The sequence below is a fragment of the Oreochromis aureus genome, linkage group 13 (assembly GCF_013358895.1).
Source record: "Oreochromis aureus strain Israel breed Guangdong linkage group 13, ZZ_aureus, whole genome shotgun sequence".
NCBI classification, from domain to species: Eukaryota; Metazoa; Chordata; class Actinopteri; order Cichliformes; family Cichlidae; genus Oreochromis; species Oreochromis aureus.
This window is the reverse complement of record NC_052954.1, coordinates 31964725-31988743: the sequence shown is the minus strand read 5'-3', so window position 1 is coordinate 31988743 and position 24019 is coordinate 31964725.

The window sequence follows — 24019 nt, the reverse complement described above, 5'->3', positions numbered from 1 at the left end:
TACCTGCTTAAATCCATCTGCTCTTACATGCATACTTACATAACGATCAGCAATTCTCTGCGTAATCAGCCTCTATCACGTTTAAGCTTGCTGCAGGAGATTTCACTTGTCATGTTTGATAGTAAGCTAACGATTGATAAGACGATGTCAGAGGAATTGGTGTGCAATTAATCTGTGACTTACCAATTAGTGCTGTCGCTCTCACACACACAGTTAGCGCAAAGTGAAAGTGAAAGCAAAAAACAAGCGCAAATTCAAACGCGATTTCAATGTGTCACATATTGACAGTGGCTCATCGATGCCGATGACATAATTACTCAGCTACATTTGCGAAAGAATGCAAAAGCATTGACATATCTTTCCCTCCCATGATAGCCCGACGGGCAGGGCTGAGATGGATTTTGGTAGTTCGATTGGAAAAATCGCTAGCCCCGGGACGCCGGGCTAGCGATTTTTGCGAGCCCTGTAAAGGGTAAACCTGTTTCTCCATCACCAGTTCAGCTCTGATGATTCAGTAAGGACATCTCCTGGTTTGGACCAGCCGCAAAATTAAAATCAAATGAATTCTAACAACAGCTGATCAAGCTTAAACGTGCTGCTGTTGTTTAGCGCGATAAACAAGAGCTTAAAAGCCGATCGTTGATCAGTTTCACGATTGAAGTTGCAACAGGCCAGAGAATGACGGGGAGGCTTCATAACGACAGAATAAATCGTAATATTTTCTCTGAATGTGGGACGATTCCGTTTGTACGGCAACTCTACGGACTAACCGTTATGAATAAAATAAAGTTCAACGTCAGTAACTTAGCGCGCACACAGCTCTATAGAAACTCCTGTGCAATTCATAACTTACCTGAAATTCAGTTCACCTCACGCTCCTGCCTTAGGTTTGCCTGATCCACGATCTACCACCGGTCGATCGGCGGTCCCCTCGCCGCCTCCTATGTCTCGTTCCCGCATGTTTTTCTGACACACACCGGTAGATAGCTGCTCTCTGTTGTAGCTGCGCGTTAGCCAAGACCAAACAACTCAGTTATTATTTCCACATCGAGCGGCGCTTAGCTAGCGGCGCTAGCCACGCTTAGCTAGTTAGCCGGCAACATCGCCAGATATAATATGGGATGTTTTGACAAAACGAGCAGATATTTGAAGTTTACACACCTACATTCTCGCCTGAAAATATCTTAAAAGTTCATTTTGTGACCTAGAAACACGAATAAAAGACGTTTAAAAGCGAAGAGGTGTCCGCCATTGTTGAACTCGGCAGAGGCGTGCTATGCATTATGGGATATTGAGTTTAAAAACAAGCATACAGATTTCGGCCGTACTACCCGGTATACCACTAGAGAGAGCCAACCCACCACAAATAAAGTCTGTTTCTATGGAAATTGGCCTAAATTTGCACTAAAATCTAAATATTTCAAAAACTATAAAAGTCATGAACACCAAAAGTGTATACCATACTAGTCCAGCTCCAGCCGCACAAAATGATCTAACATATGTAACCCTATTGTCAAAACTGTTAGGCAGAGAGGCGCGGGAAAATTTTCACTAAAATATTAATATTTAAAAACTATAATAGTTATAAACACCAAAAGTCATAGCACACCATTCCTGATCCAGCCGCACAAAATGAGGTAACATATATGAAGCTTGTCTCAAAACTGCGGGGGCGAGATTCGCTGCAAAATTTCAGGCGGAAACTGGAGAATAATAATAATAACTAGAAAGCGAAAATTTCAGAAGAAATTTTATGTGTGCCTATGCCGCTGCTAATCACTGTAGTTTGCCATTCATACGGCTACAGAGAGCAAAACTCAGAAGAGCAGCCATTCTCCACCATGAACTATGGTAAAACAAACACCGCTCACGCTTCACAGATGACAGCTTACAGTTTTGTGTAAAGATGAAGTTACTTCGTACAGCGCCGATTTGCAGACGCCTGTGCACACAGGTTCATGAGCAGAAGTCCCATTGTACCACGGCAGACCCGACAATGTTTGCATGAACATGCTTTGAAGCATTACGTTATGGACCACTTTTCACACATGGTTGGTGTACCCACACAGGCAGCTGTAGCTTTTCAACTCATAGCCCAACACACACCCAAAGAACAGCCAAGAGAGCACAGACTTTACACCCGTGGGTCCACCTCCCCTGCAGCGGCACTGCAGACCACGCCCGACACACACATCAAACACATAAAATAAATATTTATGCACTTTCGCATTCACATTTTGTTTTTGTTATTTTTACACAATGTTCTGAATGATGAACAATGGTCTACAGCCAATCTTGTGTATTATTATACAAACTTTGGTTGTAAGATTCAGATAAGTGTTTAATAAAAGCTAAATATTTTATATGAGAGTAAGAAAGAAAAGTATATCTTTATGTCCACCTTTCTCTGTTAATGCCCTACCTGGCCCCCTGGCAAAAGCTTTGCTAGATCCGCCCCTGCACAGTTACCAGCTGTCAGCTACACAACAAAAGGAGCTTGCTGTTTACAGGAGTGCAGAATTATTAGGCAAATGAGTATTTTGTCCACATCATCCTCTTCATGCATGTTGTCTTACTCCAAGCTGTATAGGCTCGAAAGCCTACTACCAATTAAGCATATTAGGTGATGTGCATCTCTGTAATGAGAAGGGGTGTGGTCTAATGACATCAACACCCTATATCAGGTGTGCATAATTATTAGGCAACTTCCTTTCCTTTGGCAAAATGGGTCAAAAGAAGGACTTGACAGGCTCAGAAAAGTCAAAAATAGTGAGATATCTTGCAGAGGGATGCAGCAGTCTTAAAATTGCAAAGCTTCTGAAGCGTGATCATCGAACAATCAAGCGTTTCATTCAAAATAGTCAACAGGGTCGCAAGAAGCGTGTGGAAAACCAAGGCGCAAAATAACTGCCCATGAACTGAGAAAGGTCAAGCGTGCAGCTGCCAAGATGCCACTTGCCACCAGTTTGGCCATATTTCAGAGCTGCAACATCACTGGAGTGCCCAAAAGCACAAGGTGTGCAATACTCAGAGACATGGCCAAGGTAAGAAAGGCTGAAAGACGACCACCACTGAACAAGACACACAAGCTGAAACGTCAAGACTGGGCCAAGAAATATCTCAAGACTGATTTTTCTAAGGTTTTATGGACTGATGAAATGAGAGTGAGTCTTGATGGGCCAGATGGATGGGCCTGTGGCTGGATTGGTAAAGGGCAGAGAGCTCCAGTCCCACTCAGATGCCAGCAAGGTGGAGGTGGAGTACTGGTTTGGGCTGGTATCATCAAAGATGAGCTTGTGGGGCCTTTTCGGGTTGAGGATGGAGTCAAGCTCAACTCACAGTGCTACTGCCAGTTTCTGGAAGACACCTTCTTCAAGCAGTGGTACAGGAAGAAGTCTGCATCCTTCAAGAAAAACATGATTTTCATGCAGGACAATGCTCCATCACACGCGTCCAAGTACTCCACAGCGTGGCTGGCAAGAAAGGGTATAAAAGAAGAAAAACTAATGACATGGCCTCCTTGTTCACCTGATCTGAACCCATTGAGAACCTGTGGTCCATCATCAAATGTGAGATTTACAAGAAGGAAAACAATACACCTCTCTGAACAGTGTCTGGGAGGCTGTGGTTGCTGCTGCACGCAATGTTGATGGTGAACAGATCAAAACACTGACAGAATCCATGGATGGCAGGCTTTTGAGTGTCCTTGCAAAGAAAGGTGGCTATATTGGTCGCTGATTTGCTTTGGTTTTGTTTTTGAATGTCAGAAATGTATATTTGTGAATGTGGAGATGTTATATTGGTTTCACTGGTAAAATAAATAATTGAAATGGGTATATATTTGTTTTTGTTAAGTTGCCTAATAATTATGCACAGTAATAGTCACCTGCACACACAGATATCCCCTAAAATAGCTAAAACTAAAACTACTTCCAAAAACTTTCAGCTTTGATATTAATGAGTTTTTGGGTTCATTTAGAACATGGTTGTTGTCCAATAATAAAATTATTCCTCAAAAATACAACTTGCCTAATAATTCTGCACTCCCTGTATTTGTCTGTCAAAAATAGTTCATAACTTCCCTTCAACTTATTCATGTCACCTAAAGAGTAAACCTGTTTCTCCATCACCAGTTCAGCTCTGATGATTCAGTAAGGACATCTGCCGTTTTACAGCTGTAGCTCCAGCAAACATCAGCTGATACCAGAAATTAAAAGCAAATGAATTCTAACAACAGCTGATCAAGCTTAAACGTGCTGCTGTTGTTTTGCGCGATAAACAAACAAGAGAGAAACGCCGATCATTGATCAGTTTCATGACTGAAGTTTCAACAGGCGAGAGAATGACAGGGGAGGCTGTCATAAAGTTCAACATGCGCACACAGCTGTATAGAAACTCCGTCGTGCTAGCTAGAACGCAGTCACGAGTTATTGTAAGTGATTGAAAAGTCAGCACAACGAAAATAAACTACACCTAAACTCGGTTTATATCTGACCCAAATAGAGTGCAGGTCATAACTTCTTACCTGAAATTCAGTTCACCTCACGCTCCTGCCTTCGCTTTCCCTGATCCATGATTGACCACCGCGTTAGCAATCGCCTGCCCGGCCTCGTATGTCTCGTTGGGGGCATGTCCTTTCTGTCACACACCGGTGGATAGCTGCCCTCTGTTGTAGCTCCACCACCAAACAACTCAGTTATTTTTTCCACATCGACCAGCATCATCGGCCCATATAAACGAAAAATAAGTCCAGCTAAGACACAGACCCTTGCCGAGCGATCGGGCGATTAAACAAATTTTAGCCACCTCACTATCAGCCAAGCCTGGGTGGTTTTTCACGAAGGGTCGCTAGCCGCGCTAGCTAGCTAAGCTAGCGGCGCTAAGCTAGCGGCGCTAAGCTAGCTAGCCAGCCGGCTATCAGCAACACGTAAGAGAACTGTTGCTAAATAAACTACACCTAAACTCGGTTTATATCTGACCCAAATAGAGTGCAGGTCATAACTTCTTACCTCAAATTCAGTTCACCTCACGCTCCTGCCTTCGCTTTCCCTGATCCACGATTGACCTCCGCGTTAGCAAACACCGGTCGCCTGCCTCATATGTCTCATTCGCGGCATATCCTTTCTGTCATACACCGTGGATAGCTGCCCACTGTTGTAGCTCCGCGTTATAGCACCACCAAACAACTCAGTTATTTTTTCCACATCCAGCTGTAACTCTGATTCCATGCGAGCATTTGCGAGAGACCGGGAGGTGAAACGACAGAGAGAGTCCCTCGCTATCCATTTGCAGCCAAGTGCGGCGGCAGCTAGCTAGGTAGCCGGCTAGCTGTCAGGCAGGACCGACGTAGTCAGAGCACTGTCGCTAAATATGGGATGTCTTGATAAAACAAGCAGATATTTGAAGTTTACACACCTACATTCTCGCCTGAAAATATCTTAAAAGCTTATTTTGTGACCTAGAAACAAGAATAAAAGACATATAAAACGAAGTGGTGGCCGCCATTGTTCACTCTGTAGAGGCGTGCTATGAATTGTGGGATATTGAGTTTTCCACCAAGCATTACCGTAACTTTTGAATGATTTGCGCAACCTTAAAAATTCCAATGGCTCCTGAAAGCAGCGACGCTGTGCGCACCGTTGAAATTGTCATCATTACGGTATCCAAATAAGGGTAGACAGGCTGTACCACTCCCGGCATACCACTAGAGAGAGCCAACACACCACAAATGAAGTTTGAAATTTGTTTCAATGGGACCAAAAGATGGCGCCAACACACCACAAATGAAGTCTGTTTATTTGGCGCCAAAAGATGAATTGGCCTAAATTTGCACTAAAATCTAAATATTTCAAAAACTATAAAAGTCATAAACACCAAAAGTCACACCATACTAGTCCAGCTTCAGCCGCACAAAATGATGTAACATATGTAACCCTATTGTCAAAAGTGTTTGGCAGAGGAGCGCGGGAAAATTTTCACTAAAATATTAATATTAAAAAACTATAAAATTCATAAACACCAAAAGTCATAGCACACCATTCCAGATCCGGCCGCACAAAATGAGGTAACATATATGAAGCTTGTCTCAAAACTGCTGGGGCGAGATACGCTGCAAAATTTCAGGCGGAAAAAGGAAAATAATAATAATAAGAACTAGAAAGCGAAAATTTCAGAAGAAATTTTATGTGTGCCTATGCTGCTGCTAATCACTGTAGCTTGCCATTCATACGGCTACAGAGAGCAAAACTCAGAAGAGCAGCCATTCTCCACCATGAACTATGGTAAAACAAACACCGCTCACGCTTCACAGATGACAGCTTACAGTTTTGTGTAAAGATGAAGTTACTTTGTACAGCGCCGATTTGCAGACGCTGTGCACACAGGTTCATGAGCAGAAGTCCCATTGTACCACGGCAGACCCGACAATGTTTGCATGAACACACTTTGAAGCATTACATTATAGACCACTTTTCACACATGCATTCACTTTTTGTTTTTGTTATTTTACACAGTGTTCTGAATTATGAACAATGGTCTACAGCCAATCCTGTGTATTATTATACAAACTTTGGTTGTGAGATTCAGATAACTATTTAATAAAAGCTAAATATTTTATATGAGAGTAAGAAAGAAAAGTATATCTTTGTGTCCACCTTTCTCTGTTAATGCCCTAGCTTCCCCCCTAAAAGCTTTGCTAGATCCGCCCCTGCACAGTTACCAGCTGTCAGCTACACAAAAAGGAGCTTGGTCTTTGTCTCTCAGAAACAACTCATAACTTCCTTCAACTCATTCATGTCACCTAAAGTGTAAACCTGTTTCTCCATCACCAGTTCAGCTCTGATGATTCAGTAAGGACATCTCCTGATTTCATCTTCATGCTCCAGCAAACATCAGCTGATACTAGAAATTAAAATCAAAAGAATTCTAACAACAGCTGATCAAGCTTAAACGTGCTGCTGTTGTTTAGCGCGATAAATAAGAGCGAACAGCCGATCATTGATCAGTTTCATGATTGACGTTTCAACACGCGAGAGAATGACAGGGGAGGCTTCGTAACGACAGAATAAATCATAATGTTTTCTCTGAATGTGGGACGATTCCGTTTATGCGGCACGGCAACTCTATGAACTAACCCTAATGAATAAAATAAAGTCCAACGTCAGTAACTTAGTACGCACACAGCTGTATATAAACTCCCGTGGCATTACGATTGTAAAGGTCAACGAAAATAAATTACACCTAAACTCGGTTTATATCTGACCCAAATAGAGAGCGACGGGTGCTGACACGAGTTTCACCCGCCTCAATATAAGCCAAGCCTGGGTGCTTTTTCACGAAGGGTTGCTAGCGGCGCGAGCTAACTATGCTAGCGGCGCTAGCTAGCTAGCCGGCTATCAGCAACACATAAGAGAACTGCTGCTAAATAAACTACACCTAAACTCGGTTTATATCTGACCCAAATAGAGAGCGACCGGTGCTGACACGAGTTTCACCCGCCTCAATATAAGCCAAGCCTGGGTGCTTTTTCACGAAGGGTTGCTAGCGGCGCGCGAGCTAACTATGCTAGCGGCGCTAGCTAGCTAGCCGCTATCAGCAACACATAAGAGAACTGCTGCTAAATAAACTACACCTAAACTCGGTTTATATCTGACCCAAATAGAGTGCAGTTCATAACTTCTTACCTGAAATTCAGTTCACCTCACGCTCCTGCCTTCGCTTTCCCTGATCCATGATTGACCACCGCGTTAGCAATCGCCTGCCCGGCCTCATATGTCTCGTTGGCGGCATGTCCTTTCTGTCACACACACGGTGGGTAGCTGCCCTCTGTTGTAGCTCCACCACCAAACAACTCAGTTATTTTTTCCACATCCAGCTGTAACTCCGATTCTATGCGAGCATTTGCGAGAGACCAGGGAGGTGAAACGACAGAGAGAGTCCCTCGCTATCCATTTGCAGCCAAGCGCGGCAGTTAGCTAGGTAGCCAGCTAGGTAGCCGGCTAGCTGTCAGGCAGGACCGACGTAGTCAGAGCACTGTCGCTAAATATGGGATGTCTTGATAAAACAAGCAGATATTTGAAGTTTACACACCTACATTCTCGCCTGAAAATATCTTAAAAGCTTATTTTGTGACCTAGAAACACGAATAAAAGACATATAAAACGAAGTGGTGGCCGCCATTGTTCACTCTGTAGAGGCGTGCTATGAATTGTGGGATATTGAGTTTTCCACCAAGCATTACCGTAACTTTTGAATGATTTGCGCAACCTTAAAAATTCCAAGGGCTCCTGAAAGCAGCGACGCCTGTGCGCACCGTTGAAATTGTCATCATTACGGTAATCCAAATAAGGGTACACAGGCTGTACCACTCCCGGCATACCACTAGAGAGAGCCAACACACCACAAATGAAGTCTGTTTATTTGGCGCCAAAAGATGAATTGGCCTAAATTTGCACTAAAATATTAATATTTAAAAACTATAAAAGTTATAAACACCAAAAGTCATAACATAATAGTCCAGCTCCAGCCGCACAAAATGATCTAACATATGTAACCCTAATGTCAAAACTGTTTGGCAGAGGAGCTGGAAAATTTTCACTAAAATATTAATATTTAAAAACTATAAAATTCATAAACACCAAAAGTCATAGCACACCATTCCAGATCCGGCCGCACAAAATGAGGTAACATATATGAAGCTTGTCTCAAAACTGCGAGGCGAGATTCGCTGCAAAATTTCAGGCGGAAACTGGAGAATAATAATAATAATAATAATAATAATAATAATAATAATAATAAAATCCGAGGAATAGTAATATGTGTGCCTCTTGTCATAGGCACACATAATAATAATAATAATAATAATAATAAATCCGACGAATAGTAATATGTGTGCCTCTTGTCATAGGCACACATAATAACTAGAAAGCGAAAATTTCAGAAGAAATTTTATGTGTGCCTATGCCGCTGCTATTCAGTGTAGTTTGCCATTCATACAGCTACAGAGAGCAAAACTCAGAAGAGCAGCCATTCTCCACCATGAACTATGGTAAAACAAACACCGCTCACGCTTCACAGATAACAGCTTACAGTTTTGTGTAAAGATGAAGTTACTTCAGTACAGCCCCGATTTGCAGGCGCTGTGCACACAGGTTCATGAGCAGAAGTCCCATTGTACCACGGCAGATCCGACAATGTTTGCATGAACACGCTTTGAAGCATTACGTTATGGACCACTTTTCACACATGGTTGGTGTACCCAAACAGCCGGCTGTAGCTTTTCAACTCACAGCCCGACACACACCCAAAAACAGCCGAGAGCACAGACTACACCGAGGCGTGATTGCAGGTGCCGCTCAGGTGGGTCCACCTCCCCTGCAGCGGCACTGCAGACCACGCCCGCCACACACATCAAACACGTAAAATAAATATTTATGCACTTTTGCATTCACTTTTTGTTTTTGTTATTTTTACACAGTGTTCTGAATGATGAACAATGGTCTACAGCCAATCTTGTGTATTATTATACAAACTTTGGTTGTAAGATTCAGATAACTATTTAATAAAAGCTAAATATTTTATATGAGAGTAAGAAAGAAAAGTATATCTTTGTGTCCACCTTTCTCTGTTAATGCCCTACCTGGCCCCTGGCAAAAGCTTTGCTAGATCCGCCCCTGCACAGTTACCAGCTGTCAGCTACACAAAAAAAGGAGCTTGGTGTATATTTGTCTGTCAGAAACAGTTCATAACTTCCTTCAACTCATTCATGTCACCTAAGGGTAAACCTGTTTCTCCATCACCAGTTCAGCTCTGATGATTCAGTAAGGACATCTCCTGATTTCATCTTCATGCTCCAGCAAACATCAGCTGATACTAGAAATTAAAATCAAAAGAATTCTAACAACAGCTGATCAAGCTTAAACGTGCTGCTGTTGTTTAGCGCGATAAACAAACAAGAGAGAAAAGCCGATCATTGATCAGTTTCATGACTGAAGTTTCAACAGGCGAGAGAATGACAGGGAGGCTGTCATAAAGTTCAACATCGGTAACATCGGTAACTTAGCCCGCACACAGCTGTATACAAACTCCGTAGTGCTAGCTAGCACGCAGTACGAGTTATTGTAAGTGATTGAAAAAGTCAGCACAGCGAAAATAAACTACACCTAAACTCGGTTTATATCTGACCCAAATAGAGTGCAGGTCATAACTTCTTACCTGAAATTCAGTTCACCTCACGCTCCTGCCTTCGCTTTCCTGATCCACGATTGACCTCCGCGTTAGCAAACACGGTCGATCGGCGGTAGCCTCACCGCCTTGTATGTCTCGTTCGCGGCATGTCCTTTCTGTCACACACCGGTGGATAGCTGCCCTCTGTAGCTCCACCACCAAACAACTCAGTTATTTTTTCCACATCGACCAGCATCATCGGCCCATATAAACGAAAAATAAGTCCAGCTAAGACACAGACCCTTGCCGAGCGATCGGGCGATTAAACAAATTTTAGCCACCTCACTATCAGCCAAGCCTGGGTGGTTTTTCACGAAGGGTCGCTAGCCGCGCTAAGCTAGCGGCGCTAAGCTAAGCGGCGCTAGCTAGCTAGCCAGCCAGCTATCAGCAACACGTAAGAGAGCTGTTGCTAAATAAACTACACCTAAACTCGGTTTATATCTGACCCAAATAGAGTGCAGGTCATAACGTCTTACCTGAAATTCAGTTCACCTCACGCTCCTGCCTTCGCTTTTCCTCATCCACGATTGACCTCCGCGTTAGCAAACAGCGGTCGATCCGCGGTAGCCTCAACGCCTTGTATGTCTCGTTCGCGGCATGTCCTTTCTGTCACACACCGGTGGATAGCTGCCCTCTGTTGTAGCTCCACCACCAAACAACTCAGTTATTTTTTCACATCGACCAGCATCATCGGCCCATATAAACGAAAAATAAGTCCACCTAAGACACAGACCCTTGCCGAGCGATCGGGCGATTAAACAAATTTTAGCCACCTCACTATCAGCCAAGCCTGGGTGGTTTTTCACGAAGGGTCGCTAGCCGCGCTAAGCTAGCGGCGCTAAGCTAGCGGCGCTAGCTAGCTAGCCAGCCAGCCAGCTATCAGCAACACGTAAGAGAGCTGTTGCTAAATAAACTACACCTAAACTCGGTTTATATCTGACCCAAATAGAGTGCAGGTCATAACGTCTTACCTGAAATTCAGTTCACCTCACGCTCCTGCCTTCGCTTTCCCTGATCCACGATTGACCTCTGCGTTAGCAAACAGCGGTCGATCCGCGGTAGCCTCACCGCCTTGTATGTCTCGTTCGCGGCATGTCCTTTCTGTCACACACCGGTGGATAGCTGCCCTCTGTTGTAGCTCCACCACCAAACAACTCAGTTATTTTTTCCACATCGACCAGCATCATCGGCCCATATAAACGAAAAATAAGTCCACCTAAGACACAGACCCTTGCCGAGCGATCGGGCGATTAAACAAATTTTAGCCACCTCACTATCAGCCAAGCCTGGGTGGTTTTTCACGAAGGCGCTTAGCTAGCTAAGCTAGCGGCGCTAGCTAGCTAGCCGGCTATCAGCAACACTTAAGAGAATTGTCGCTAATATGGGATGTCTTGATAAAACGAGCAGATATTTGAAGTTTACACACCTACATTCTCGCCTGAAAATATCTTAAAAGTGTATTTTGTGACCTAGAAACACGAATAAAAGACATATAAAACGAAGTGGTGTCCGCCATTGTTTGACTCGGTAGAGGCATGCTATGAATTGTGGGATATGTAGTTTTCACCAAGCATGGCACCCTTTAGGCCGTACTACTCCCGGTATACCACTAGAGAGAGCCAACACACCACAAATAAAGTCTGTTTCTATGGTGCCAAAAGCAGAATCTTTCTCAGGAGCCTAGAAATTGGCCTAAATTTGCACTAAAATCTAAATATTTCAAAAACTATAAAAGTTATAAACACCAAAAGTCACACCATACTAGCCCAGCTCCAGCCGCACAAAATGATGTAACATATGTACCCCTATTGTCAAAACTGTTTGGCAGAGGAGCGGGAAAATTTTCACTAAAATATTAATATTTAAAAACTATAATATTCATAAACACCAAAAGTCATAGCACACCATTCCAGATCCAGCCGCACAAAATGAGGTAACATATATGAAGCTTGTCTCAAAACTGCGGGTCGAGATACACTGCAAAATTTCAGGCGGAAAAAGGAAAATAATAATAATAATAATAATAATAACTAGAAAGCGAAAATTTCAGAAGAAATTTTATGTGTGCCTATGCCGCTGCTATTCAGTGTAGTTTGCCATTCATACAGCTACAGAGAGCAAAACTCAGAAGAGCAGCCATTCTCCACCATGAACTATGGTAAAAACAAACACCGCTCACGCTTCACAGATAACAGCTTACAGTTTTGTGTAAAGATGAAGTTACTTCGTACAGCGCCGATTTGCAGACGCGCTGTGCACACAGGTTCATGAGCAGAAGTCCCATTGTACCACGGCAGATCCGACAATGTTTGCATGAACACGCTTTGAAGCATTACGTTATGGACCACTTTTCACACATGGTTGATGTACCCAAACAGCCGGCTGTAGCTTTTCAACTCACAGCCCGACACACACTCAAAAACAGCCGAGAGAGCACAGACTACGCCGAGAGGCGTGATTGCAGGTGCCGCTCAGGTGGGTCCACCTCCCCTGCAGCGGCACTGCAGACCACGCCCGCCACACACATCAAACACGTAAAATAAATATTTATGCACTTTTGCATTCACTTTTTGTTTTTGTTATTTTTACACAGTGTTCTGAATGATGAACAATGGTCTACAGCCAATCTTGTGTATTATTATACAAACTTTGGTTGTAAGATTCAGATAACTATTTAATAAAAGCTAAATATTTTATATGAGAGTAAGAAAGAAAAGTATATCTTTGTGTCCACCTTTCTCTGTTAATGCCCTACCTGGCCCCCTGGCAAAAGCTTTGCTAGATCCGCCCCTGCACAGTTACCAGCTGTCAGCTACACAAAAAAAGGAGCTTGGTGTATATTTGTCTGTCAGAAACAGTTCATAACTTCCTTCAACTCATTCATGTCACCTAAGGGTAAACCTGTTTCTCCATCACCAGTTCAGCTCTGATGATTCAGTAAGGACATCTCCTGATTTCATCTTCATGCTCCAGCAAACATCAGCTGATACTAGAAATTAAAATCAAAAGAATTCTAACAACAGCTGATCAAGCTTAAACGTGCTGCTGTTGTTTAGCGCGATAAATAAGAGCGAACAGCCGATCATTGATCAGTTTCATGATTGACGTTTCAACACGCGAGAGAATGACAGGGAGGCTTCGTAACGACAGAATAAATCATAATGTTTTCTCTGAATGTGGGACGATTCCGTTTGTACGGCACGGCAACTCTATGAACTAACCCTAATGAATAAAATAAAGTCCAACGTCAGTAACTTAGTGCGCACAGCTGTATATAAACTCCCGTGGCATTACGATTGTAAAAGGTCAACGAAAATAAATTACACCTAAACTCGGTTTATATCTGACCCAAATAGAGAGCGACCGGTGCTGACACGAGTTTCACCCGCCTCAATATAAGCCAAGCCTGGGTGCTTTTTCACGAAGGGTTGCTAGCGGCGCGAGCTAACTATGCTAGCGGCGCTAGCTAGCTAACCGGCTATCAGCAACACATAAGAGAACTGCTGCTAAATAAACTACACCTAAACTCGGTTTATATCTGACCCAAATAGAGAGCGACCGGTGCTGACACGAGTTTCACCCGCCTCAATATAAGCCAAGCCTGGGTGCTTTTTCACGAAGGGTTGCTAGCGGCGCTAGCTAACTATGCTAGCGGCGCTAGCTAGCTAGCCGGCTATCAGCAACACATAAGAGAACTGCTGCTAAATAAACTACACCTAAACTCGGTTTATATCTGACCCAAATAGAGTGCAGGTCATAACTTCTTACCTGAAATTCAGTTCACCTCACGCTCCTGCCTTCGCTTTCCCTGATCCACGATTGACCTCTGCGTTAGCAAACACAGGTCGATCGGGCGGTCGCATGCATGTCCTTTCTGTCATACACCGTGGATAGCTGCCCACTGTTGTAGCTCCGCATTATAGCACCACCAAACAACTCAGTTATTTTTTCCACATCCAGCTGTAACTCCGATTCTGTGCGAGCATTTGTGAGAGACCGGGAGGTGAAAGGAGAGAGAGAGTCCCCTTGCTGTGCATTTGCAGCCAAGCGCGGCAGCTAGCTAGGTAGCCGGCTAGCTGTCAGGCAGGACCGACGTAGTCAGAGCACTGTCGCTAAATATGGGATGTCTTGATAAAACAAGCAGATATTTGAAGTTTACACACCTACATTCTCGCCTGAAAATATCTTAAAAGCTTATTTTGTGACCTAGAAACACGAATAAAAGACATATAAAACGAAGTGGTGGCCGCCATTGTTCACTCTGTAGAGGCGTGCTATGAATTGTGGGATATTGAGTTTTCCACCAAGCATTACCGTAACGTTTGAATGATTTGCGCAACCTTAAAAATTCCAATGGCTCCTGAAAGCAGCGACGCTGTGCGCACCGCTGAAATTGTCATCATTACGGTAATCCAAATAAGGGTAGACAGGCTGTACCACTCCCGGCATACCACTAGAGAGAGCCAACACACCACAAATGAAGTCTGTTTATTTGGCGCCAAAAGATGAATTGGCCTAAATTTGCACTAAAATATTAATATTTAAAAACTATAAAAGTCATGAACACCAAAAGTCATGACATAATAGTCCAGCTCCAGCCGCACAAAATGATCTAACATATGTAACCCTAATGTCAAAACTGTTCGGCAGAGGAGCGCGGGAAAATTTTCACTAAAATATTAATATTTAAAAACTATAAAATTCATAAACACCAAAAGTCATAGCACACCATTCCAGATCCGCCGCACAAAATGAGGTAACATATATGAAGCTTGTCTCAAAACTGCGGGCGAGATTCGCTGTAAAATTTCAGGCGGAAACTGGAGAATAATAATAATAATAACTAGAAAGCGAAAATTTCAGAAGAAATTTTATGTGTGCCTATGCCGCTGCTAATCACTGTAGTTTGCCATTCATACGGCTACAGAGAGCAAAACTCAGAAGAGCAGCCATTCTCCACCATGAACTATGGTAAAACAAACACCGCTCACGCTTCACAGATGACAGCTTACAGTTTTGTGTAAAGATGAAGTTACCAGTACAGCGCCGATTTGCAGACGCTGTGCACACAGGTTCATGAGCAGAAGTCCCATTGTACCACGGCAGACCCGACAATGTTTGCATGAACACGCTTTGAAGCATTACATTATGGACCACTTTTCACACATGCATTCACTTTTTGTTTTTGTTATTTTTACACAGTGTTCTGAATTATGAACAATGGTCTACAGCCAATCTTGTGTATTATTATACAAACTTTGGTTGTGAGATTCAGATAACTATTTAATAAAAGCTAAATATTTTATATGAGAGTAAGAAAGAAAAGTATATCTTTGTGTCCACCTTTCTCTGTTAATGCCCTAGCTGCCCCTGCACAGTTACCAGCTGTCAGCTACACAAAAAGGAGCTTGGTCTTTGTCTCTCAGAAACAACTCATAACTTCCCTTCAACTCATTCATGTCACCTAAAGTGTAAACCTGTTTCTCCATCACCAGTTCAGCTCTGATGATTCAGTAAGGACATCTCCTGATTTCATCTTCATGCTCCAGCAAACATCAGCTGATACTAGAAATTAAAATCAAAAGAATTCTAACAACAGCTGATCAAGCTTAAACGTGCTGCTGTTGTTTAGCGCGATAAATAAGAGCGAACAGCCGATCATTGATCAGTTTCATGATTGACGTTTCAACACGCGAGAGAATGACAGGGGAGGCTTCGTAACGACAGAATAAATCATAATGTTTTCTCTGAATGTGGGACGATTCCGTTTTTACGGCACGGCAACTCTATGAACTAACCCTAATGAATAAAATAAAGTCCAACGTCAGTAACTTAGTGCGCACACAGCTGTATATAAACTCCCGTGGCAGTACGATTGTAAAAGGTCAACGAAAATAAATTACACCTAAACTCGGTTTATATCTGACCCAAATAGAGTGCAGTTCATAACTTCTTACCTGAAATTCAGTTCACCTCACGCTCCTGCCTTGGTTTCCCTGATCCACGATTGACCTCCGCGTTAGCAAACACCGGTCGATCGGCGGTAGCCTCACCGCCTCATATGTCTCCTTCGCGGCATGTCCTTTCTGTCACACACGGTGGATAGCTGCCCTCTGTTGTAGGTCCACCACCAAACAACTCAGTTATTTTTTCCACATCGACATCAGCTGATACTAGAAATTAAAAGCAAATGAATTCTAACAACAGCTGATCAAGCTTAAACGTGCTGCTGTTGTTTAGCGCGATAAATAAGAGCGAACAGCCGATCATTGATCAGTTTCATGATTGACGTTTCAACACGCGAGAGAATGACAGGGAGGCTTCGTAACGACAGAATAAATCATAATGTTTTCTCTGAATGTGGGACGATTCCGTTTGTACGGCACGGCAACTCTATGAACTAACCCTAATGAATAAAATAAAGTCCAACGTCAGTAACTTAGTGCGCACACAGCTGTATATAAACTCCCGTGGCATTACGATTGTAAAAGGTCAACGAAAATAAATTACACCTAAACTCGGTTTATACTCGGTTTTAACGAAAAATAAGTCCAGCTAAAACACATACTGTCGGCGAGCGACCGGGTGCTGACACGAGTTTCACCCGCCTCAATATAAGCCAAGCCTGGGTGCTTTTTCACGAAGGGTCGCTAGCGGCGCGAGCTAACTATGCTAGCGGCGCTAGCTAGCTAGCCAGCTATCAGCAACACATAAGAGAACTGCTGCTAAATAAACTACACCTAAACTCGGTTTATATCTGACCCAAATAGAGTGCAGGTCATAACTTCTTACCTGAAATTCAGTTCACCTCACGCTCCTGCCTTCGCTTCCCTGATCCACGATTGACCTCTGCGTTAGCAAACACCGGTCGATCTGCGGTCGCGGCATGTCCTTTCTGTCATACACGGTGGATAGCTGCCCACTGTTGTAGCTCCGCATTATAGCACCACCAAACAACTCAGTTATTTTTTCCACATCCAGCTGTAACTCCGATTCTGTGCGAGCATTTGCGAGAGACCGGGAGGTGAAAGGAGAGAGAGTCCCTCGCTGTCCATTTGCAGCCAAGTGCGGCAGCTAGCTAGGTAGCCGGCTAGCTGTCAGGCAGGACCGAGGTCGTCAGAGCATTGTCGCTAATATGGGATGTCTTGATAAAACAAGCAGATATTTGAAGTTTACACACCTACATTCTCGCCTGAAAATATCTTAAAAGTTTATTTTGTGACCTAGAAACACTAATAAAAGACATATAAAACGAAGTGGTGGCCGCCATTGTTTAACTCGGCAGAGGTGTGCTATGAATTGTGGGATATTGAGTTTTCCACCAAGCATTACCGTAACTTTTGAATGATTTGCGCAACCTTAAAAATTCCAATGGCTCCTGAAAGCAGCGACGCTGTGCGCACCGTTGAAATTGTCATCATTACGGTAATCCAAATAAGGGTAGACAGGCTGTACCACTCCCGGCATACCACTAGAGAGAGCCAACACACCACAAATGAAGTCTGTTTATTTGGCGCCAAAAGATGAATTGGCCTAAATTTGCACTAAAATATTAATATTTAAAAACTATAAAAGTCATGAACACCAAAAGTCATGACATAATAGTCCAGCTCCAGCCGCACAAAATGATCTAACATATGTAACCCTAATGTCAAAACTGTTCGGCAGAGGAGCGCTGGAAAATTTTCACTAAAATATTAATATTTAAAAACTATAAAATTCATAAAGACCAAAAGTCATAGCACACCATTCCAGATCCGCCGCACAAAATGAGGTAACATATATGAAGCTTGTCTCAAAACTGCGGGGCGAGATTCGCTGCAAAATTTCAGGCGGAAACTGGAGAATAATAATAATAACTAGAAAGCGAAAATTTCAGAAGAAATTTTATGTGTGCCTATGCCGCTGCTAATCTGTGTAGTTTTCCATTCATACGGCTACAGACAGCAAAACTCAGAAGAGCAGCCATTCTCCACCATGAATTATGGTAAAACAAACACCGCTCGCGCCTCACAGATGACAGCTTACAGTTTTGGGTAAAGATGAGGTCACTTTGTACAGCCCCGATTTGCAGACGCTGTGCACACAGGTTCATAAGCAGAAGTCCCTCTGTACCACGGCAGACCCCGACAATGTTTGCACGAACACACTTTGAACCAGTACGTTATGGACCACTTTTCACACATGGTTGGTGTACCCTCCCAGCCAGCTGTAGCTTTTCAACTCACAGCCCGACACACACCCAAAAACAGCCGAGAGAGCACAGACTACGCCCGAGAGGTGTGATTGCAGATGCCCTCAGGTGGGTCCACCTCCCCTGCAGCGGCACTGCAGACCACGCCCGCCACACATATCAAACACGTAAAATAAATATTTATGCACTTTTGCATTCACTTTTTGTTTTTGTTATTTTTACACAGTGTTCTGAATGATGAACAATGGTCTACAGCCAATCTTGTGTATTATTATACAAACTTTGGTTGTAAGATTCAGATAACTATTTAATAAAAGCTAAATATTTTATACAGGGAGTGCAGAATTATTAGGCAAATGAGTATTTTGTCCACATCATCCCCTTCATGCATGTTGTCTTACTCCAAGCTGTATAGGCTCGAAAGCCTACTACCAATTAAGCATATTAGGTGATGTGCATCTCTGTAATGAGAAGGGTGTGGTCTAATGACATCAACACCCTATATCAGGTGTGCATAATTATTAGGCAACTTCCTTTCCTTTGGCAAAATGGGTCAAAAGAAGGACTTGACAGGCTCAGAAAAGTCAAAAATAGTGAGATATCTTGCAGAGGCATGCAGCAGTCTTAAAATTGCAAAGCTTCTGAAGCGTGATCATCGAACAATCAAGCGTTTCATTCAAAATAGTCAACAGGGTCGCAAGAAGCGTGTGGAAAAACCAAGGCGCAAAATAACTGCCCATGAACTGAGAAAAGTCAAGCGTGCAGCTGCCAAGATGCCACTTGCCACCAGTTTGGCCATATTTCAGAGCTGCAACGTCACTGGAGTGCCCAAAAGCACAAGGTGTGCAATACTCAGAGACATGGCCAAGGTAAGAAAGGCTGAAAGACGACCACCACTGAACAAGACACACAAGCTGAAACGTCAAGACTGGGCCAAGAAATATCTCAAGACTGATTTTTCTAAGGTTTTATGGACTGATGAAATGAGAGTGAGTCTTGATGGGCCAGATGGATGGGCCCGTGGCTGGATTGGTAAAGGGCAGAGAGCTCCAGTCCCACTCAGACGCCAGCAAGGTGGAGGTGGAGTACTGGTTTGGGCTGGTATCATCAAAGGTGAGCTTGTGGGGCCTTTTCGGGTTGAGGATGGCGTCAAGCTCAACTCCCAGTCCTACTGCAAGTTTCTGGAAGACACCTTCTTCAAGCAGTGGTACAGGAAGAAGTCTGCATCCTTCAAGAAAAACATGATTTTCATGCAGGACAATGCTCCATCACACGCAGCGTCCAAGTACTCCACAGCGTGGCTGGCAAGAAAGGGTTTAAAAGAAGAAAAACTAATGACATGGCCTCCTTGTTCACCTGATCTGAACCCCATTGAGAACCTGTGGTCCATCATCAAATGTGAGATTTACAAGGAGGGAAAACAGTACACCTCTCTGAACAGTGTCTGGGAGGCTGTGGTTGCTGCTGCACGCAATGTTGATGGTGAACAGATCAAAACACTGACAGAATCCATGGATGGCAGGCTTTTGAGTGTCCTTGCAAAGAAAGGTGGCTATATTGGTCGCTGATTTGTTTTTGTTTTGTTTTTGAATGTCAGAAATGTATATTTGTGAATGTGGAGATGTTATATTGGTTTCACTGGTAAAATAAATAATTGAAATGGGTATATATTTGTTTTTGTTAAGTTGCCTAATAATTATGCACAGTAATAGTCACCTGCACACACAGATATCCCCTAAAATAGCTAAAACTAAAAACTACTTCCAAAAACATTCAGCTTTGGTATTAATGAGTTTTTGGGTTCATTGAGAACATGGTTGTTGTTCAATAATAAAATTATTCCTCAAAAATACAACTTGCCTAATAATTCTGCACTCCCTGTATTTGTCTCTCAAAAATAGTTCATAACTTCCTTCAACTTATTCATGTCACCTAAAGGGTAAACCTGTTTCTCCATCACCAGTTCAGCTCTGATGATTCAGTAAGGACATCTGCCGTTTTACAGCTGTAGCTCCAGCAAACATCAGCTGATACCAGAAATTAAAAGCAAATGAATTCTAACAACAGCTGATCAAGCTTAAAGGTGCTGCTGTTGTTTTGCGCGATAAACAAACAAGAGAGAAACGCCGATCATTGATCAGTTTCATGACTGAAGTTTCAACAGGCGAGAGAATGACAGGGGAGGCTGTCATAAAGTTCACCATGCGCACACAGCTGTATAGAAACTCTGTCGTGCTAGCTAGAACGCATGATACGAGTTATTGTAAGTGATTGAAAAAGTCAGCACAACGAAAATAAACTACACCTAAACTCGGTTTATATCTGACCGAAATAGAGTGCAGTTCATAACTTCTTACCTGAAATTCAGTTCACCTCACGCTCCTGCCTTCGCTTTCCTGATCCATGATTGACCTCCGCGTTAGCAATCGCCTGCCCGGCCTCGTATGTCTCGTTGGCGGCATGTCCTGTCTGTCACACACCGTGGATAGCTGCCCTCTGTTGTAGCTCCACCACCAAACAACTCAGTTATGTTTTCCACATCGACCAGCATCATCGGCCCATATAAGCGAAAAATAAGTCCAGCTAAGACACAGACCCTTGCTGAGCGATCGGGCGATTAAACAAATTTTAGCCACCTCACTATCAGCCAAGCCTGGGTGGTTTTTCACGAAGGGTCGCTAGCGCTTAGCTAGCTAAGCTAGCGGCGCGCTAGCTAGCTAGCCAGCCGGCTATCAGCAACACGTAAGAGAACTGTTGCTAAATAAACTACACCTAAACTCGGTTTATATCTGACCCAAATAGAGTGCAGGTCATAACTTCTTACCTGAAATTCAGTTCACCTCACGCTCCTGCCTTCGCTTTCCCTGATCCATGATTGACCTCCGCGTTAGCAAACACCGGACGATCGGCGGTAGCCTCACCGCCTTGTATGTCTCGTTCGCGGCATGTCCTTTCTGTCACACACCGTGGATAGCTGCCCTCTGTTGTAGCTCCACCACCAAACAACTCAGTTATTTTTCCACATCGACCAGCATCATCGGCCCATATAAACGAAAAATAAGTCCAGCTAAGACACAGACCCTTGCCGAGCGATCGGGCGATTAAACAAATTTTAGCCACCTCACTATCAGCCAAGCCTGGGTGGTTTTTCACGAAGGGTCGCTAGTCGCCGCTAGCTAGCTAAGCTAGCGGCGCTAGCTAGCTAGCCAGCCGCTATCAGCAACACGTAAGAGAACTGTTGCTAAATAAACTACACCTAAACTCGGTTTATATCTGACCCAAATAGAGTGCAGGTCATAACTTCTTACCTGAAATTCAGTTCACCTCACGCTCCTGCCTTCGCTTTCCCTGATCCATGATTGACCTCCGCGTTAGCAAACACCGGACGATCGGCGGTAGCCTCACCGCCTTGTATGTCTCGTTCGCGGCATGTCCTTTCTGTCACACACCGGTGGATAGCTGCCCTCTGTTGTAGCTCCACCACCAAACAACTCAGTTATTTTTTCCACATCGACCAGCATCATCGGCCCATATAAACGAAAAATAAGTCCAGCTAAGACACAGACCCTTGCCGAGCGATCGGGCGATTAAACAAATTTTAGCCACCTCACTATCAGCCAAGCCTGGGTGGTTTTTCACGAAGGGGCGCTAGCTAGCTAAGCTAGCGGCGCTAGCTAGCTAGCCGGCTATCAGCAACACTTAAAAGAATTGTCGCTAATATGGGATGTCTTGATAAAACGAGCAGATATTTGAAGTTTACACACCTACATTCTCGCCTGAAAATATCTTAAAAGTGTATTTTGTGACCTAGAAACACGAATAAAAGACATATAAAACGAAGTGGTGTCCGCCATTGTTTGACTCGGTAGAGGCATGCTATGAATTGTGGGATATGTAGTTTTCACCAAGCATGGCACCCTTTAGGCCGTACTACTCCCGGTATACCACTAGAGAGAGCCAACCCACCACAAATGAAGTCTGTTTCTATGGTGCCAAAAGCAGAATCTTTCTCAGGAGCCTAGAAATTGGCCTAAATTTGCACTAAAATCTAAATATTTCAAAAACTATAAAAGTTATGAACACCAAAAGTCACACCATACTAGCCCAGCTCCAGCCGCACAAAATGATGTAACATATGTACCCCTATTGTCAAAACTGTTTGGCAGAGGGCGCGGGAAAATTTTCACTAAAATATTAATATTTAAAAACTATAATAGTCATAAACACCAAAAGTCATAGCACACCATTCCAGATCCAGCCGCACAAAATGAGGTAACATATATGAAGCTTTTCTCAAAACTGCGGGGCGTGATACGTGCCGAAATTTAGGCGGAAGATGGAGAATAATAATAATAATAAGAAGAAGAATAATAAATCCGACGAATAGTAATATGTGTGCCTCTTGGCATAGGCACACATAATAATAATAATAATAAATCCGACGAATAGTAATATGTGTGCCTCTTGGCATAGGCACACATAATAATAATAATAAATCCGACGAATAGTAATATGTGTGCCTCTTGGCATAGGCACACATAATAATAATAATAAATCCGACGAATAGTAATATGTGTGCCTCTTGTCATAGGCACACATAATAATAATAATAATAATAATAATAAATCCGACGAATAGTAATATGTGTGCCTCTTGGCATAGGCACACATAATAATAAAGGTCCACACTGCTCATGGACCCCGAGTCCCAGGAACCGGGTCCGTGACAATAATTTCCCCTAGGGATCAATAAAGTATTCTGATTCTGATTCTGATGATTCTGATAAAATAAAATAAAAATTTAAATTTATTTTTATTGGAATTTAAGAAACAAAACATAGTTTAGTTTGAGAAATGCTCCTGTGGTTTTAGTTTCTGCAAACAAAAGCACAAAAATATGACTGAACGATGGATGTATCACCATAACACCTGTGAATGTTTTGTAGTAAACTTTATTATCCATGTGCAGTACACACACAGAAACAGAGACTTTTCAAATATTACATTTGAATGAGCTCTAACAGACGAAATTAAATATTTGGCCACTAGATTGTGTTATGAAGCTGCAAATGGAACAATGGTTTTCTATGAGGGGCCGTACAAGCCAAAATTCATTCTTTCACTCTCACACACATACATTCTTCTTTCACACACATATATTTTCACTCTCACATACATATATTTTCACTCTCACATACATACATTTTCATTTATGCATTCCTACATTTTGCTCTCATTTACATGCATTCAGTATGCATTTAATCTCACAAATAATATATGTATGTAAGCAGAGAATGCATACATGTCAGAAGAAAATATATGTATGCAAGAGAATAATGTATGTGAATGAAAGAGTATAGTGGAAACGGAAGGAGTTTAATGGAAACGGAAGGCTGGGTGTCTGTACGCTGTGATTGGCTGAGAAGCACGCGCGGGTCACTTTCAAGTGTCTGACAGCATGGAGGGGGAGAAGAAACTCGAGTTCTTCAGCAAGCTATCGGGGTTTTAAGAAATATTTTATCATCTCCTGAAACAGTCACATCGTTGTCCTCGTCACTTGATCGAGATGGGACGGGCTCAACTTTTTTTTTACGTGCGCTCA